The 17,121-nt window shown below is 31.4% G+C and overlaps 1 protein-coding gene across 1 annotated transcript in view; it reads left to right on the top strand.

Annotated features, from left to right (window-relative positions):
- The first annotated feature begins 3,943 nt into the window (after positions 1 to 3,943).
- LOC142338265 (uncharacterized) overlaps positions 3,944 to 17,121 on the top strand; it is an 84,376-nt gene continuing 71,198 nt past the window's right edge. The window contains exon 1 of the mRNA XM_075387938.1: positions 3,944 to 4,078. The gene's annotated coding sequence lies outside the window, so the exon portion shown is untranslated. The remainder of the gene's footprint in view (positions 4,079 to 17,121) is intronic.

The following is a 17,121-nucleotide window of genomic DNA, read 5'->3' as shown; positions in this document are numbered from 1 at the left end:
TATTTCCGGGATAAATTTTAAAGAAAATTTAGTTTTGCTACCATATTCTAAACCTTAATGATGAAACCTAACTTATTTCGCTATACGGGTGTATTTTTAGATTGTATCATTAGTGAGAAAAAAGATATGTGAGTCCTCCGGCCGTGAGTTTTTGAGATGTCTCTGAGAAATGACCCACAAGCGGCTGATCGTAATTTTTCTGCAATGTCGCAACCAACGGGAGACGTTTGCTACGGTTATTTTGATTCTGTTCCATTAATCTATGGCTCAATCGCAACAGATTTGACCTTCTGGTTTTAGGATTGGTGTATATTTAAGCTTTTGAAAAGCGAGGGAAAACATTTGGTGCATCTAAAATTGTGTGGTCATTGATAATTGAATAAAACAAGTCAAATGGTAGAAGAACTTTCAAGAATTTTGCCTTTTCTGCGTTTTTCTTCTTTATATTGCTCCTTTCAACAAATTTTCAAAAATATCTGGAGTGAACAAAATGGTCCTCACACCGTTGGTTTCGAAATGTTTGAAAAAAATTTAGGCTTTGGCTGAAAAGTTAGGCTAATAAAATTTTGGAAAGTTAGGGAAATCTAACAGCTGTTATTTTGTTTCTGGTTCGCTTCCCTTTAACATGACCACAAAAATTTTCATGACAGAAAGCCGTCCTTTCATCAATGAGTTAGTATAGAATTTTAATAAAAAATATATTTGTTGTTCTTATTTAATTTTAATGTTTGTTATTAGAGTAACTTTTATTATAAGTTCACGGCTGTATATTACTAAATTAGTTTAGAGTTAGCGTTACAACACGAGTAATTTTCACCAGCTCAAAAACACCCGAATAAGTAGCTGGCAGACTTGTTTGTAAGAGAACCCAATTAATGCTGTTATCCCAGGCAACAATGGAATTTGAGAGACTTGAGCGTTTTGTTTATTTTGAAGATAGAAAACCGCCAACAGTATAATTTTGAGATGTAAATTGCTAACGAACTGGTGAGAAAATTAGAACTAGGAATTGTTATGGCCACAGCCATCGCTGCAAAAGATAAGCTGTATATACGCAGAAACCCCGCAGATAGAAATAAATTCTGTTATATGACCGCTTGTATGACAAAAAAAGGTTTCTTGAAAAAATATGACTATGAGTTTTTCAGATATTTCAAAGAATTTTCCCACAAGGGGCCAATCATGAAATTTCTGAAATGACGAAAACGAGAGGAGACAGTTGCTGCGGTAATTTTGAGTCTTTTCCACTAATCTATGGCTCAATCAAAACAGATTTGACTTTTGGTTTTAGCAATGGTGCTTTTTAGGTTTTTCAAAAGCGAGGGGAAAACTTTGGTGCACCTAATGTTTTAGATTAGTCGCTTGTGTGGTCAGCTGTCTTTTGCGATACTTTAATAAAACAAATCTAATGGTGAAAGAGCTTGCAAGAGTTTCACGTTGTCTACGTTTTTATTTTTGACCAGTACCGTGACATGGTTGCTCCTTTGAACGATTTTTCAAAAACATCTGGAGTGAAAACAATAATTCTCACACCGCTGACCATAAAATATTTGCAAAAAAGGCTTTAGCTGAAAAGTGCTGAATTGTGCTTTATTTGACAAGAGAAAAACCCATTAGCTGCTTTGAAAATAGAAACAAATTTCTAAGTAAGAAAACCAAAAATGAGAAAATGGGTTGGTAGAATTATTCTTTTAATAACAAAAATATTTTCAACACCTTCATCTTTACTTTTTGAGAGTTGTGACGGTCTTTATATTAGCCATTTTCATATCTTCACTATTATTGCTGATTAACTTTCGCGATAAAACTTACTCTGTATCTGTTATAACAAGGAGGCTCGGTAATATTCCGACCCCGCTCATCCACATTCTTAACTTAATTGGCTACCAAATTATGAAAAGATAGAAAACTTTCAAAAACGTACATATTGTTCAATAAAACCACTAATGGAATACAATAATGCCACAAAAGTTGACAAAGTTTGACAACTTTGACTTAAGAAGCCTTAAGAAGCAACGTTTTGATATAAATGAACTGAAAATAGACGAAACTTAAAGAATCAGATTGTATAGCAGTATTCACAAAACATCAAACATTTAACCTCTATAAAAACAGCCAAAAGTGTTGATGTCCAGTTTGACTATTAAATTTTTTAATTTTTTTCCTGCAGAAAATGAAGAAAGTAATCGAACACAGTCTCCAATTGGTTTTGCAACACCAGAGTGCTCCAACAATTAGTCGAGCAATTTGGTTTCCCCAAAAAATATTATTGTTGTGATGACTGTTTCACTGTGTGAAACACGTGAAATATTCCTGACTAAGGTATCGACAGATTAGATCGAAACAGAAAATAGGGTAACAATTCAACGCAGATGAAAATCATGTGATTTCGTTTGTCCAACTTTCAAAACTATTTTCAGCTCTTGATTGTTTTTGTATAATGTTGCCATACTGAAAATAATCAAATATAGTTTGACTGACAATTTTTCTCTGCAATTTTATGAGGAATTTCTATATTATCAAAGCATCAACAAATAGTGGTTTTTTCTAACAGTTCAAATTTTTCAGCGTCAATGGGGTCTCTTTGTTTGATTTTCAACAATATTTTAGCTCTTTTCTAGTAGTCGTCTCTGGTCTTTTTTAAAATTAATTTTATTATGTAGTTTTCGTCATTGCGGTATTCTCTCTGTCTGTTTATACTTTGCATTTTAAAATTTGCTCGCCAATGTTTTCCGTAAACTGGACTCCATCGTGTTTGTATGAGATTCACTAACAAAAAAAATTTCGCTGAAACGTAAAAAAATAATATAAAATCAAAATCAAAAATCTGTTGTACTGAAATTGTTTTTGTTCATTACAGATCAAGTTATAGGCTTCATTTGTCATTATTTTCCCACTTTGGTGGAATTTGTAACGTGATAAAAAACAATGAAAAATCTGAACATTTTTCTTTCATTTTTTGGGTTTTATCAATAGGCCTAAAATAGTGAATATTCGAAAATGGTGAATTGTTGCCAACCATTTTTTTTAAATTGATGAAATTTATTTGTTTATTTTTTGCCTGTTTGAAGGCGATGTTCTACGCATTTTAGTTTTTGATCTCTTATTTTTTCAATAACTTATTGTTCCCATAGTCCTACTTTTTTGGTCCTCATAGTATAAGATTTCTTGCAATATCGCGTTAACCGTTTTACTACACTTTTCAGAGAAATTCATTAATCATAGGTAGATTAAACTAAAATGCAACAATTGAGATTTTATTTTTGTTCCAATAACAACACGTAGACAAACGTATAAAAAATTTTGGTTGGTCAAATAAAAAAACTATCAAAAAGGAGAACACTGTCACAATACAGAGACCTCATAAAAGAATACAAGCAGAAATCTTCATTTTTATGAAGAAAAAAATAGGAAAAACGAAAAAACTCTCCATTTGCGCACATCAGATTATTCAAATCTATCAACTTTACACTCATTACCAATTTCACTGAGGTGAATCAGTGATTTATCACATGGCAACTTACTATATAATCTCTATAATTAGTGTATACAATGTACAATAGCGCTGGATGGAACCATTTTGCCATATAAATTTATTGGAAAGGTTTTTTTTCATGAACAATGTCAAAAATTAGGGGGAAAATGTATGCTTCTGTTGATGATTGACTGTTTTGTTTACATAAATTGAAAAAACGACGAGACTGGTGGCAAATGTATGTAGATAGAGTCTTCCCTGTCTCTAGAGTTCTTCATCATCACAGCAAAATGCTTTTACGTAGGTTGGGTGACTGATCTAGTCTGAGCGCCAGCTGGGAACAAACCAAAGGTTCTCCAGTTAACTCAACCAATGCCACGCTAAGAAATCAACATTTTTATCAATGACTTCTGTCAACCAAACTTTGCCAGACAAAATTTTAATATTCCTACAGTGATTTTGGGATTTGTTACTGAGACTGTAAAAATACTGAAAAAGTTGTCTAATACCCGTAGAGTTATTCTCTTTCTGAATCCCATCACTTTTTCAGAAAATCAATTAAAGAATTAAAGTCTCCATTTTTTCTCAAACAATTTCTCTCAAGTAAGTCTATAACATCATTGTTAATCTGAAACTTTTCAGCTATAAATGATTTTTGTCCGTAGCTTGTCCGTATCTGGTCCTTGATCGTATGGGTATCTTGGCCGAATTTGTCCGCATCATGATTTGGAATCTGTGTTTTGCTGACCATATCTTATTCAAGTAATACTTTAGCGTGTCAAATCAATTTTGCGGACCACTGAAGAAACTGTACCTCAGATTTTCTCTTTAGTACTAAATATTGAACAAAACTTTGACTTTGTCGTTTTTGATAGTCCTGAATAGATTAGTATGAAACGCAGTTAAGGAGCGCTTTGTTTCAGGTAAAACATACATTGAATGTAGTTTAGATAAGGTTATTTATCATGATTGAGCAACAGCAACCTTTAAAACAATTCTATAACAAGTATTGTTTTCTTCTAATGATTATTTACTTTCTTCTATTTAACTTGATCAATCCGCCCAACTTGTGGCATTGTTATATAGAAAAACTATTTCTTGTCTCCACAGTTCTTCCTTAATAAATACAACTGGCTCTTGCATGTGATGAAAAACGGTTCAGGACTGAATAGCAGCTGAAGATAAAACCGATGATTTTCTATTCAATTCAACAAATATAACGCAGGGACAACGGTATTTTTCTGATCAATGGCTTCCGTCGATCAAATTGTGCCAGATAAATTTTTGTTATTCACACAGTGAGAAAAGCAGATTCCGGCCATACAAAAAACTAATTATCTAATACCCGTCAATTGAAATTTCTGTTGGATCTCATCAGATTAAAATGTTGTTTTTAATCTGACTAATCTCAATTTCCTCCATTAATTGTTTGATGTAAGTCTAAATGTTCACTGTAAACCGCCAACTGCTCGCCTTAAAGTATATAGTTTTACTTTTAAACAAGTGAAAACTGTGAGTAATTTCTCCGTATCATATTTTTATCAGTAAATCAGCACCTTGTGTTTTGGAATTTATTTTGGAGTTTTGGAATCTATTTTTCCACTAGCCACTTCTCAGGCAGGTAAGATTTTAGAATTTCAGTGGTAAATTTTGAGCGGCCGAGGAACTTGCCATTTTTTTCTTGTGAATTTTTGGTATTTTGTTCACGTTTTGGGTAGTAAACGAAAAAAAAATTAAACGAGTTTTCGTTTGGGGTAAACATTGCCTCAAACACAATTTTTTATAATAATATAGTGACAGAAAATTTAGAGATTTTATATAACAAGAATTGATGTCTTTTAATGATGATTGCATTTTTGCTATTAAATTTGATTAATCTGCCCTTCTGGTGACCAAAATATATCAAAAAAAAATCTTGTCTCCACAGCATTGATTAAGCCTGAATACCCGCTGAGATAAAAAATGTAGGCATCTCAAGTTAACTTGGCGAATGTAACGCTATGAATTGAACTTTGTTTCTGATCAATGGCTTCTCTAAATATTCATAGGTCCATCCAGGGTTTGATAAAGAGACCGTGAGCAAACAAAAAAAAATAGCCAATAGTCGTTGATTCAAATTTTTTTTGCATCCCGTCCCTTTTCGTAAAACAGGTTGTTTTAGTTAAGGTTGTTAATCATAAATATTTGGTCTGGGATAGGGCTTTATTAATAAATAAGACATTTGTGATGAGTTTTAGAATCTCTGTTTTACTAGCAATTTCTTGACAATGTGTTTTTTAAATATGTCAAATGCAATTTTCGGACGCCTGGATAATTTCCCTGTAGTGCTCTTATCAATAAAAATTCTGCCGAAAACAATAAATTTATCATCGCAATCGAAGGACAGCAAAAACTGATATCTTCTATAGATGACTGACTTTTCTCCATTTAAATTGAGAAATCCGCAACCATATGTAGAAAAATCTTTTTTCTCTCCAGAATTTTTCATTCGTCACAAATTGCTTTTACGTAGGTTGCGGGACTTTTCTTGCTGGGATGCCTTTTCATGTCAATTCAACCAATATCACTCAAGGGTTTCTGCCGTTTCTATCAGTGGATTCAGATAATCAATTTCTGGCAGACAAATTTTGAACTTCCTATGTTGAAATTAGAATTTGGTTCTCAGAATTTGACCATACTAAGAACACTGTGTGCGAGTCAATTTAAATAACTTTTTATTTATTTTGTCTCCTTCAGTTTTTGAAGTAAATATTTTGAAGAAAAAAATCACAAATTGACCATTCTAATCTTTTTTGAACATTTTTTGAAGTAGGTCTATAACATCACTGTAAATTTCTATGTTAAGCGAAACAAATGGAATTTTAAACAAAAAGATTCATAATTTCAAAGTTTACGTGAAACAGCTAAAAATGATTGAATTCCTTCAAGCGATAAAAAAGAGAATTGAAAAAAATTAATATTCACGAATATGCATTCACTAGAAAAGTATAAAAAAAGTTCACAACGAAGTTTTTGTTGATGATTGACTGTTTTGTCTTCGTGAATTGAAAAAAACTCCAACCCTGTCTCAAGAGTTCTTCCTCATCACATCAATGTTGTTTTTATGTCGGTTGAGTAACCGTTGTAGCTCGAACGCCAGCTAAGAAACAAATAAGGGTTCTTCAGTCAACTCAACCAATGGTAATCAGCTCACGCTAAGAAATCAACATTTTGCATAAATGACTTCTGTCAGCAAAACTTTGCCAGAAAAAAAATTGATATTCCTAAAGGGATCGCGGGATTTATTACTGAGACTCTGTCAATACTGAAAAAATTGTCTAATACCTTAGATCTAACTTTGTGCTCACTTTTTGGAAACTCAATTTACGAATTAGCAAACACAAAACTTTTGTCAAATTTTCTCATGTAATTTTATAAGATAACTGTAATTCTCAAATTTTTCAACTTTAAATGCTTTTTTGTTTTTTGAACTAATGAAAATTAATATGGTGCACATATCATAAATTTATTAGAAATTAGGCTTTTAATTTTGCGGTTTGGAAACTGTGTTTACTGGCCGCATTCCTACATTGTAACACGTCAGCATGTCAAAGGCAAGTTTCAGACTATTGAAGAAGTTCCCAGTAGTTGCCTTCTTAGGCACAAAATGATTAAATTGATTTTCCATAAACTGTTCATTAAAAGATTTCAATTAAGGATTAATTTGATTTCAACTTCCTGGTGCTTCTCGTACAAGGACAACATGAAAAAATATTGAATAGTGTTTCTTTTCCGGTGAAAACACAGCTAACAAATTTTATTCATTATAACTGAATAAATGCTAAAATTATTCTAGAAGTTTTATGGTACTAAAATAATTCATACAACTTATCAAGGCTCTCAGAGAAAAAAGTAATTAAATTTATGAAAAATTTTGTTTGAAGAATTTTGGTTTTAGTCAAAAAAGGAACCCAGAAACTAGAACCCGGAAACCAGAAATCCTGCACAAATTGATGATGACATCATTTATCAAAAACGTTTTGATAATATTTGAAGAACTGCCAATTACCATATCATTCTACCCATAGGAGCGAAATGAGGTTGTAAAAGCAAAATTTTCCTTAGTACATTTATTCGAATTTGTCACTGTTGTCCATATGGCTCCTAGTAACACTTCAAATGATTTTAAATTAAAAAAATCCCAATATGCGCAATGGCATAAAAAAGCTCTTAACTATTCCCGATTAACTATGCCCTTATTAACTATTCCCGATTAGAAAGACAAATTGCAACTTAATTTTATCTAAAAGATTCCTTCTGAAAGTTCGATTACTTAATAGTTTTTTAAGAGTTGTTTACAAAATTCCAGAAATATTTTAAAGGGTACCTCATATTCTTGTCACACGGGTCGAGACCGAATGGCTAACTTGTAAGTTTCTTCCAAGCTCGTTCCGGTCGATCACAACTCTTATTGGTTAATTCAATTTAACATCCAGTCATTTACCGAAGAAAGCGCATGGAAGTTAGCTGCTCTGTTTGCATAACATAATACAATTCGACCTAAGCAGACAAAATGGTTACTATTAGATTTTTTATGAATTTTAAGAGATCTTTTGCAATTTCATGAAAAAACAGTAGATCTCAATTAGCTTCTTCGCGATTGCTTTTTTAAAATGTTCCCAAAATATTGGCTGGTTGAATTTCAAATCCAAATGTCAGCATTTTCTCAAAATAATTTAGTGGCCCTTCACTTATATATTCTTTTTATAATTTCAACTCACACTTTTCCGGATTCTATATTTTCCAAACATCCGTTTAAATTCGTGTCTTGTAACGTTTTTTACGGTTTAGTGCGTGCTTGCGTGTGTGTGTGTGTGCGTTTGTGTGTGTGTTTGTGTGTGTATGTGTGTGTGTATCTATGTGTGTGTGTGTGTGTGTGCGTGTATGTGTGTGTGTGTGTTGTGTTTGCGTGTGGTGGTGTGGTGTGTTTGTGTGTGTGTGCGAAAAGTTAACTTGTAAGTAACTTATAAGTTGAATTGTTAACTTGCAGGAACCTTGTAAGTCGAATGGTTAACTTGTAAGAACTTGTAAGTAGAATGGTTAACTTGTAAGAATGTAAGAACTTGCAAGTTTTTGGAAGAAAAACTTGCAAGGCGATGTATCACCTTGTAGGAACTTGCAAGAAACTTGCAAGTTCTTACAAGTTAACCATTCGGCTTCGACCCGGGAGTCATCGCTACCTTGAAAGGTCTCTAAGGTTACGACTCGGGCAGAACCATGCGAAATGGAATGAAACACACAAAAAACCTTTGAAAACTAGTTAACCGTCATTAAGCAAACCATTTTTAACAGATGCATGAAGATTAAAAACAAAAGTAAGAAATGTAAATTTAACATTATATTGTTTTAATTTTGATTGTGTAAGGAATTTTAGTCTCTTCAACAATTCATCAAAGAGTTCAATTTCTTTTTTGTGACATGTGGAAACTACATGGCAAACTAACGTGGAAAACTTTGTTAAGTAAAATTTAAAAAAAGAGGAACAATGAAATACAATACAATGCCAAAAAGGACATTCCAGAGGTTATATCTCCTAGAAAAGTTTTTCTCTATATTTTTTCGTACTTAAACGTTAATATTATTTCCATGCTTTTGGACAACAAGTAAAAGTTTAATAAATTGAAATTTTTCTGGAGTCAGTTTGGTGCTGTCTTGAAACACCATAAGTTTTCTTCTAAATCTTCGACTTTCGTAATAATTGCCAATAATCTCAACCAACTTGAAACAAGTTCCTGAATTTTTTTAGCAAAATTATTATGGTGAATTGACATGCAAGCCTTGTTAACTTTAATGAAGTTAATGAGATTAAATTTTTGTGGATTGAAAACTTCTGGAAATGTTAGCAGTTTATGTTCATTATGTTCATTCTTATGTTTCAGCTATATTGATCAAAGTATCTCTAATAGTGAATATTGAGCGCAATTAAGGAGTCAAAAAAAGAATCCAGCTAAAAAAGGAACAAAACTCAAACAAGAAGTCTTGAGGAGAGCAGTTTTCATTAGGCAGAGATATTATCAACTTGGAAAGAATCCTGCCATTAGTTTTTCGAGAAATTGAGTAGGTTTTTACTGTTTCTATTCAATGCCTTTTTGCCCGCAATTTTGTCTTTTTCATTTTAACATTTTGACATTTTCGGCGTTAATTAAGTCTCCCAGGTTTTGGTCCAGACCCAAATTGAGCTATGATCAGACCCAATCGAGCGCACACCCCTGTGTTCCCAGGCCGAAATTACAGGGTCTGGAAAGCGGTTCGAGCGCACAATAGTCTGGACCATGGTCTGATTTCGGTCTGATCAGAGGTCAATTTGGTCTGGACGGTCTGATCATAGTCTTTATAGTCTGGACCATGGTCTGGGTTCGGTCTGATCAGAGGCAAATTCGGTCTGGAAGGTCTGATCAAAGTCTTTATAGTCTTGACCATGGTCTGGGTTCGGTCTGATCAGAGGTCAATTCGGTCTGGAAGGTCTGATTTCGAGTGCATTATTTTTCATTTTTTTTGTTTTTTTTTTATTGAGGGATGTTCTCTCTGCCAAGAGGCAACAATAAAGCAGCGTTCCGACCAGAGACTCATCTAAAGTCCGATGACTCTGATCAGAAACAAGGAGTCCAGCTGATAGCAAATGCCGGTCCCCGCAAGAGGAAATTTTGATTAAGTGAAGACCACGACGTTTCTTGTGGAAAGCTGTCTAAGTTCATCCATTGAGTCCGAAAAATGAACTAAGGATTACGGTAAATAAATTTTTTTCTCAACAGTTAGTTTTCGTTTTCATTAGCAATATTTTCAGAATTGGCTTTTCCTTAGATGATTTTAATACTGCAAACACCAGTTTTTATGAAATGAATATATTATAGCAAAATTAAGAGATTTGTTCATAATTAAAATCTTGCTCTGATCAGACTAATTTGAGCGCACTTGAGTCTGATCATAGTCTGATTAAGGTCTGGGCAATGGTCTGAAATTTAGTCTGGACCATGGTCTGAAGATGGTCTGATCATAATCTGTTTATAGTCTGGACAATGGTCTGAATTTGGGTCTGGTCATAAGCGCACTATAGTCTGGACAGTGTCTGGGTTCGGTCTGATCAGAGGACATTTTGGTCTGGAAAGTCTGATCAGAGATCATTTTGGTCTGGAAGGTCTGATCAGAGGTAACCTCGGTCTGGAAAGTCTGATCAGAGGTCATTTCAGTCTGCATAGTCTGATCATAGCTCAATTTGGGTCTGGACCTAAACCTGGGCTTGTACATGACTACCAGTATTGGATAAAACAACCACCAGTAAAACCAACCACCAGTAAAATTTGACCCTTTCTCCTAACGCTAATCGCGCATATCGAATCGGGCCAAATTTTACTGCTTGTTGGTTTCCTTGTTTTATCCACTACTATACATTCTCTCTATATTCGATCAAAAATCAATCAGAAATCAATTGTAATAAAAAATAAAACAAAAAATCAAAAAATCAAAGCAAAATTTACATTTCACTCTTTAAGAGCGATTCACTCTTATTCGGGGTGATCCCCCAGTAGAAAGATCGCTCTTTTTCGCTCTTAAAGAGTGATTCCCTCTTTTTTGATATTTTTTTATTTTTTTATACTTTTATTTCAAATTATCTCTACTCTTCAATAAATTTATATTTTCGTTTACTTTTTCTATATTTAACCCATTATTAATGAGAATTGATACAAAATTATAATATTTACACGAACAACTTTCCTCAGTTTGGCTAATAACTAAAGGACTTACAGTCTTGCTTTGCCAACTAGGATTAATTGTTTTCTCACTCAAATTTCTACTAAACCCTTTAGGCTCTAGGCTCTACATGAGCCCGTATCCCATCATATCTCACAACAGAAGCACAATATGGACAATTAACTTTAGCTGAAGTACAAATTCTACATGTATACTTACTCTCGTCAAAATCAGTTAGTGATTTTATATAATTACATTTATTACAACTTCTAATTAAGACTTCTGGGCTAAGGTTAAGGTTAAGGTTAGGGTTAAGGTTAGGGTTAGGGTTAAGGTTAGGGTCAGGGTCAGGGTTAGGGTTGGGGTTAGGGTTAGGTTTTGGGTCTGAGTTAGAGTTAGAGTCATAGATAGAACTAGAACCAGAACCAGAACTAGAACTAGAGCTAGAACTAGAACTAGAACTAAAACTAGCACTAGATTCACATTTTAAAGAACAACACCATGGAGAAAAATTATTAGCACAAATACCACTTAGTATTATAATACCACACACACAATTATCAGTTTTATCTTTATGACATGATTCATAATGATATTTTAAACATGCAATGTTTCCATTTTTATAATTACACTCTAAACATTTTAAAAGCATTTATAATAGGGTAAACTATAATATTTACCTAATCATTTCGCAGATCAGTGGACGAGCTTTGCTCGTGGTTCTCCAACGAACTTTGCTCGTGGTTCTCCAACGAGCTTTGCTTGCCACGGACTTCGTCCGTTCACAGATAATATTTAGCCATGATTTCAATTGAATCTTTAGTATTATCTTTAGATGTGATACAGTCCGCTAAAAATTTATTTCCTAACGTATTGAGTGTATTGGTTTTACATCTCTTATCTAAAATCAATTCAAGGTCTAATTCTTTTTTATCTCTAACAAAATTTATAATCTCTTCTCTAAATTCTTCATTATTTCCATATAGTCTGGCTAAAAACTTTCCACCCTTTCTATTCAATATTCCCATCTCTTCATTTATATATTCTTCTTGTAGTTTTTCTAAGGGTGTAACAAGTTTACGTGCCCCATTAACTAAACTATTTTTTAGATCGGTATAATCACTTTGTGTATTAGCAAAAATACTTCCTAGATCAGTATAATCACTTTGCAAATATGATTTTATCCATGTTTCACCATCCGTATAATCACTTTGCATATAGGACTTTGTTCATGTTTCACCATCAGTATAATCATTTCCCAACTCAGGGAACCTGCTTGGCAGATTTTCTTCATATCCAACGTTAACCAAAGTGTTTGCTCTTTTCAACATATTGCTTGCACTCATTGCCACGGCTCCAACAGTTTTTATTATTGAATCAGGACAAATATAACTATTTATAACTAAACCCCAACCTTTAATTCCACCATTATTTGATAATTGTTTTAAAACCTTTTGCTTTAACCATCTCTTTTGTTAAAACATCATTCTGAATTTTAATATTTTTTAAGGTAAGGAATTTATTAAAATAAAACTGATAATTATCATGATTAATGGTATTTCTATCTGTTGCATTTTTTATGAGTGGTTTCAAATATGCTATAAGTTTATTTATATCTTCTCTTTCTAATTCATAATTTACACTAAGAGCTTTTAAATCAAGGAAGCCAACTCTTGAATCATATATCATTGTTCTATTACTATTAATAATAATAAAAGTATTTTCCTTCTTATTATATTAATTGTACCATAACGAAGTTCATCTGACATTCCCACTGTACGATTATAATGGTTACTATTTAACTCACTAATTATTTTACTAAAGTCTTTTTCACATATATATATATATATATCTCATTAAAATTTTTAAACAGATCAGGTCCATTATAAGTTGTTAAATAAATAGTATCACAACTCATTCTTGCCGTATCAATTATTTCAGTTGCTTTATGACACATTACAATCATTTGAATATTATAATGTCTACCTTCAGTAAAATAATATACTATCACCAATATCATCAAGTACTATTACACAATTTTGAAATTTATGCATATTATTTTTTGTGATCATATTTATATCACATTTATTAAATACAGTATAAAACTTATTAGACTCAGGACCTATCCAGTCTCTGTCATCTTTACACACTATAACTATGTTCTTAGCTTGGTCTTGGTTTTGGTTTTGGTTTTGGTCTTTGTTTTGGTTTTGGTCCCGGTTTTGGTTTTGGTCCTGGTTTTGGACTGAGTATAATTTTAAGTATTGTCCAATAAAATATGTTTTCCCTGCACCAGTTCCACCATGAACAATAGTATGTAATGTTGACTATTCATATTCAAATCTAACTAAACTCCTATTCATAAGTCCACCAAAACTTTTTTCTAGTTTTGTGTATTTACTCGGTATTGCATCATATATAATAAAATAAAGTTTAATTATTAAAAATAAAATAAAAACTACAATACCCGTCTCCATTTTTAAATATAAAATAAAGACTTGATTTAGACTTAGGCTTAGACTTATTAAATTTATTATATAGAAATGCTTATCCTAACTTTTGAGGAATTCAATAATAAATTTAATATTGATAATAATGCTATGAGTGATATCAGAATAAAAGATATAGGAAAAGATATAAGTCTAACACCAATTGAAATTGTAATGAGAGATGAGACTCCAGATAGTATCCGTGAAACGGCTTCACCGATCGGGAAACCTGCTTTGCAGATTACCAATCCTAACTCCAACATTATTGTAAATTTACATCCAACTGAAGGTACACATTGGGATTTAGTTATAAGAAGAGAAGATGGTCCTGTGTATTACTTTGATAGTTTTGGTGTTGAGACTCCCCCATTATTTTTAAAAGAATATGTTGATCTAGGCTCTAATGAAAGAAAACAACAATATGATGAATCTTATTGTGTTGCTTATTGTTTATATATGATCTATCTTATTGATAGAGGATTTAGAATTAAAAGTGCTTTTAATATTCTAGTTAATCAATGTAAATATCCGGGAATATATAATGAGTGTTTTTGTTTAGGTTGTCATGTTAATGTTAATGATAATTTTAATGATCTACGAAATAGCTTTGCTTATAAAGTTATTGATAATGTTAATGATAATGATAATGTCATTGATATTGATAATGATAATGATAAAGATAATGTTAATGATAATGATAATGCTAATGATAATGTTAATGATGACGATAATGTTAATGATAATGATAATGTTAATGTTAAGGATAATGATATTGTTAATGATAATGATAATGTTAATGATAATGTTAATGATAATGATAATGTTAATGATAAAGTTAATGATAATGGTAATGTTAATGATAATGATAATGTTAAGGATAAAGATAATGATAATGATAATTTTATATTTCTATTGGATGAAAAACATGGTGCAATATGGGCGAAGCCCCATCAAAAGGGTAAACCCAACAATAAAGAATGTCCTACTAACACTATCTCTATAAACATAAATGAAGATCTACAATCATGGCTAAATGATGATGATATAATTACTGAAGTTGAATTCTCAGATAACTTTAGATGTATAATATCTGGTCCTAGTGAATGTGGTAAGACATTCTTATTAAAAACACTAATTCTAGCTAGTATATATTTTGATAAGTTATACATCATTGGACCGACTGGTGATCAATACAATGGATTAGAAAAATAAATAATAAAGCAATTATAGAATTTATTAAAGATATAAAAGATTTAACCTCTCCTGATAAACTACCCCAAGACTTTAGGAAACTAATGATATTGGATGATGTTAGAGCCAAAGAACCAGTTATTAATGAATACTTTTGAAGAGGTAGACATAATAATTGCAATATGATATATCTTAATCAAAACCTGTTTTCTCTGGATAGGCAGTGTTAGAGAGAATTGTAATCTATTTATTTTATTTGAACGGAGACGTAAAAACCTAGCACCGATATATCAAGATATCTTTAATAATATTGAACTTAGTTATAATGATTTTGCTAATATATGTAATAAGGTATGGAAAGAGCCTTATAATTATATTGTCATTGATATAATAAAAATAAAAATATTAATGGTAAACTAAGAATTAATTGGGATCGGAGAGTGTTGTAGATATATTTGTTTAATTATAATTTATAACTATACTAATCTGGGAATATGTACATAACCTACAATAGAATTGTTTAAATCTAAACTGGGATATATGTTTATACACTTTACACATTCTACATGTTAGATATTGATCGGGATTATTAAAATGTTCTAGTAAATGATTATGTTTATCTCTATATGTTATAACTCTATTACATACAAAACATTGATATGGTTTGCCCTGACACCAATTACAACTTTGAGCCCAGGACTTATTTTTAAATTCATCACATTTAATACTAATCATTTTTTAAGGAAAAAATACTATTTTAAAATGATATGATTACAATAAAACAAGCTGTTACACTAAATGCAAAGTAAAACTTAATACATCGCCATTAAATTCTATAGGTCTTCCATGCTCATCTTTAATATGAAACTCTATATATTCTGTTCTATATTTATTTACATTTTGATATAATACATTTGTTGGAATATTTATGATCATATAACCGGGTGGTTCAGTTAGGTTAAATGTATATAATATCTCTGTATCTTTACCATTATCTTTAGCTCCGGATATAATACTACAATGAATAATAATTGTATTAAAACCCATAATATCAACAACCTTCTGAGATGTATATGTACCTGCTCTATATAATACTTTCCTAAATCCTAGTAATGATCCTATTGAGTTTTCTGCATCAAAGCTAAGTACTCCTTGTTTTATTTCCATTTTACATTTCATTGTATTTTTATCTACTTCTATTATAATATTACCTTGAGTTTCTTCTTTTATTATTTCTGCTATTTCAGATAATTCATATACACCGGATGTTATAATAAATAATTTTGTATCAGAAAAAATTTGTCAATCTAAAAAATTTAACCTAAATTTATTATTATTCCCGTTTAAATTAAACACCGAGTTATAAACTGATAATCTAATTAAACCTAATTTTGTTGTATTAAGTATAGGTTCACTAAAGTTAAACCTTTCTGTTGGTTTTACCATTTTAATTTTAAGTGTAAACTCTTCTTTAGTTTTAGTTAGAGCTTCATGTATCTTTTCTAGTTCTTATAGAATTAAGCTATCGGAGACGCCGCTTCGTGGATCTGTCATTTTTTATATTCAAAGATTAGATTATATTTAAGGTTATAGTCATAATTATAGTCTTAGTTATAATTAAAAGTTAAATTTTTATCCTATAAAAATGAACTTTAATTTTGATACAACTTATGTTTATAATAATGATATACACAAAAGTAAGATTATAAATTTTAAACCAAATAATCTGGCAACAATGAATACAATCAATACTAACATTATTATCATTCTCAATAGAGAAGAGAATCATTTAAATTTACGTGACTCATATCTAGAGATAGAGTTTGTTGTATCAGATGATGCTGGTGGTCTATTTGCTAATGATGCTAATATCAAATTAGTTAATTATGGTATGATGGCATTATTTAGTTCAATTAAGCTTGAAACTAGAGGTGGTAGGACTATTGAATATATAGATCATTGTTATCCTAATCTATTGATGTATAAGTTATTAACTAGTACTGATGATGAATATGAGAGTGGTTTTGTTAGAAATATAGATAATAGGAATAGTCAACTCAAAGTTGATTATGTTGCTGCAGAAAGAGGTCATATGTATATGATCATTAAGATGAGAGATCTATTTGGTTTCGTAAATGATTTAGAAAGGATTTTTAATGGTTTAGGATTTAAACTAATATTAAAAAGAAATAATAATGATAGAGCTCTATTTACAGTTAATGCGGGTGCTGATGCAGT

This window comes from Convolutriloba macropyga, chromosome 4 (assembly GCF_964194025.1).
Source record: "Convolutriloba macropyga chromosome 4, txConMacr16.3, whole genome shotgun sequence".
In the NCBI taxonomy this organism is placed as follows: Eukaryota; Metazoa; Xenacoelomorpha; order Acoela; family Convolutidae; genus Convolutriloba; species Convolutriloba macropyga.
This window is presented reverse-complemented; position numbering and strand designations above follow the sequence as displayed.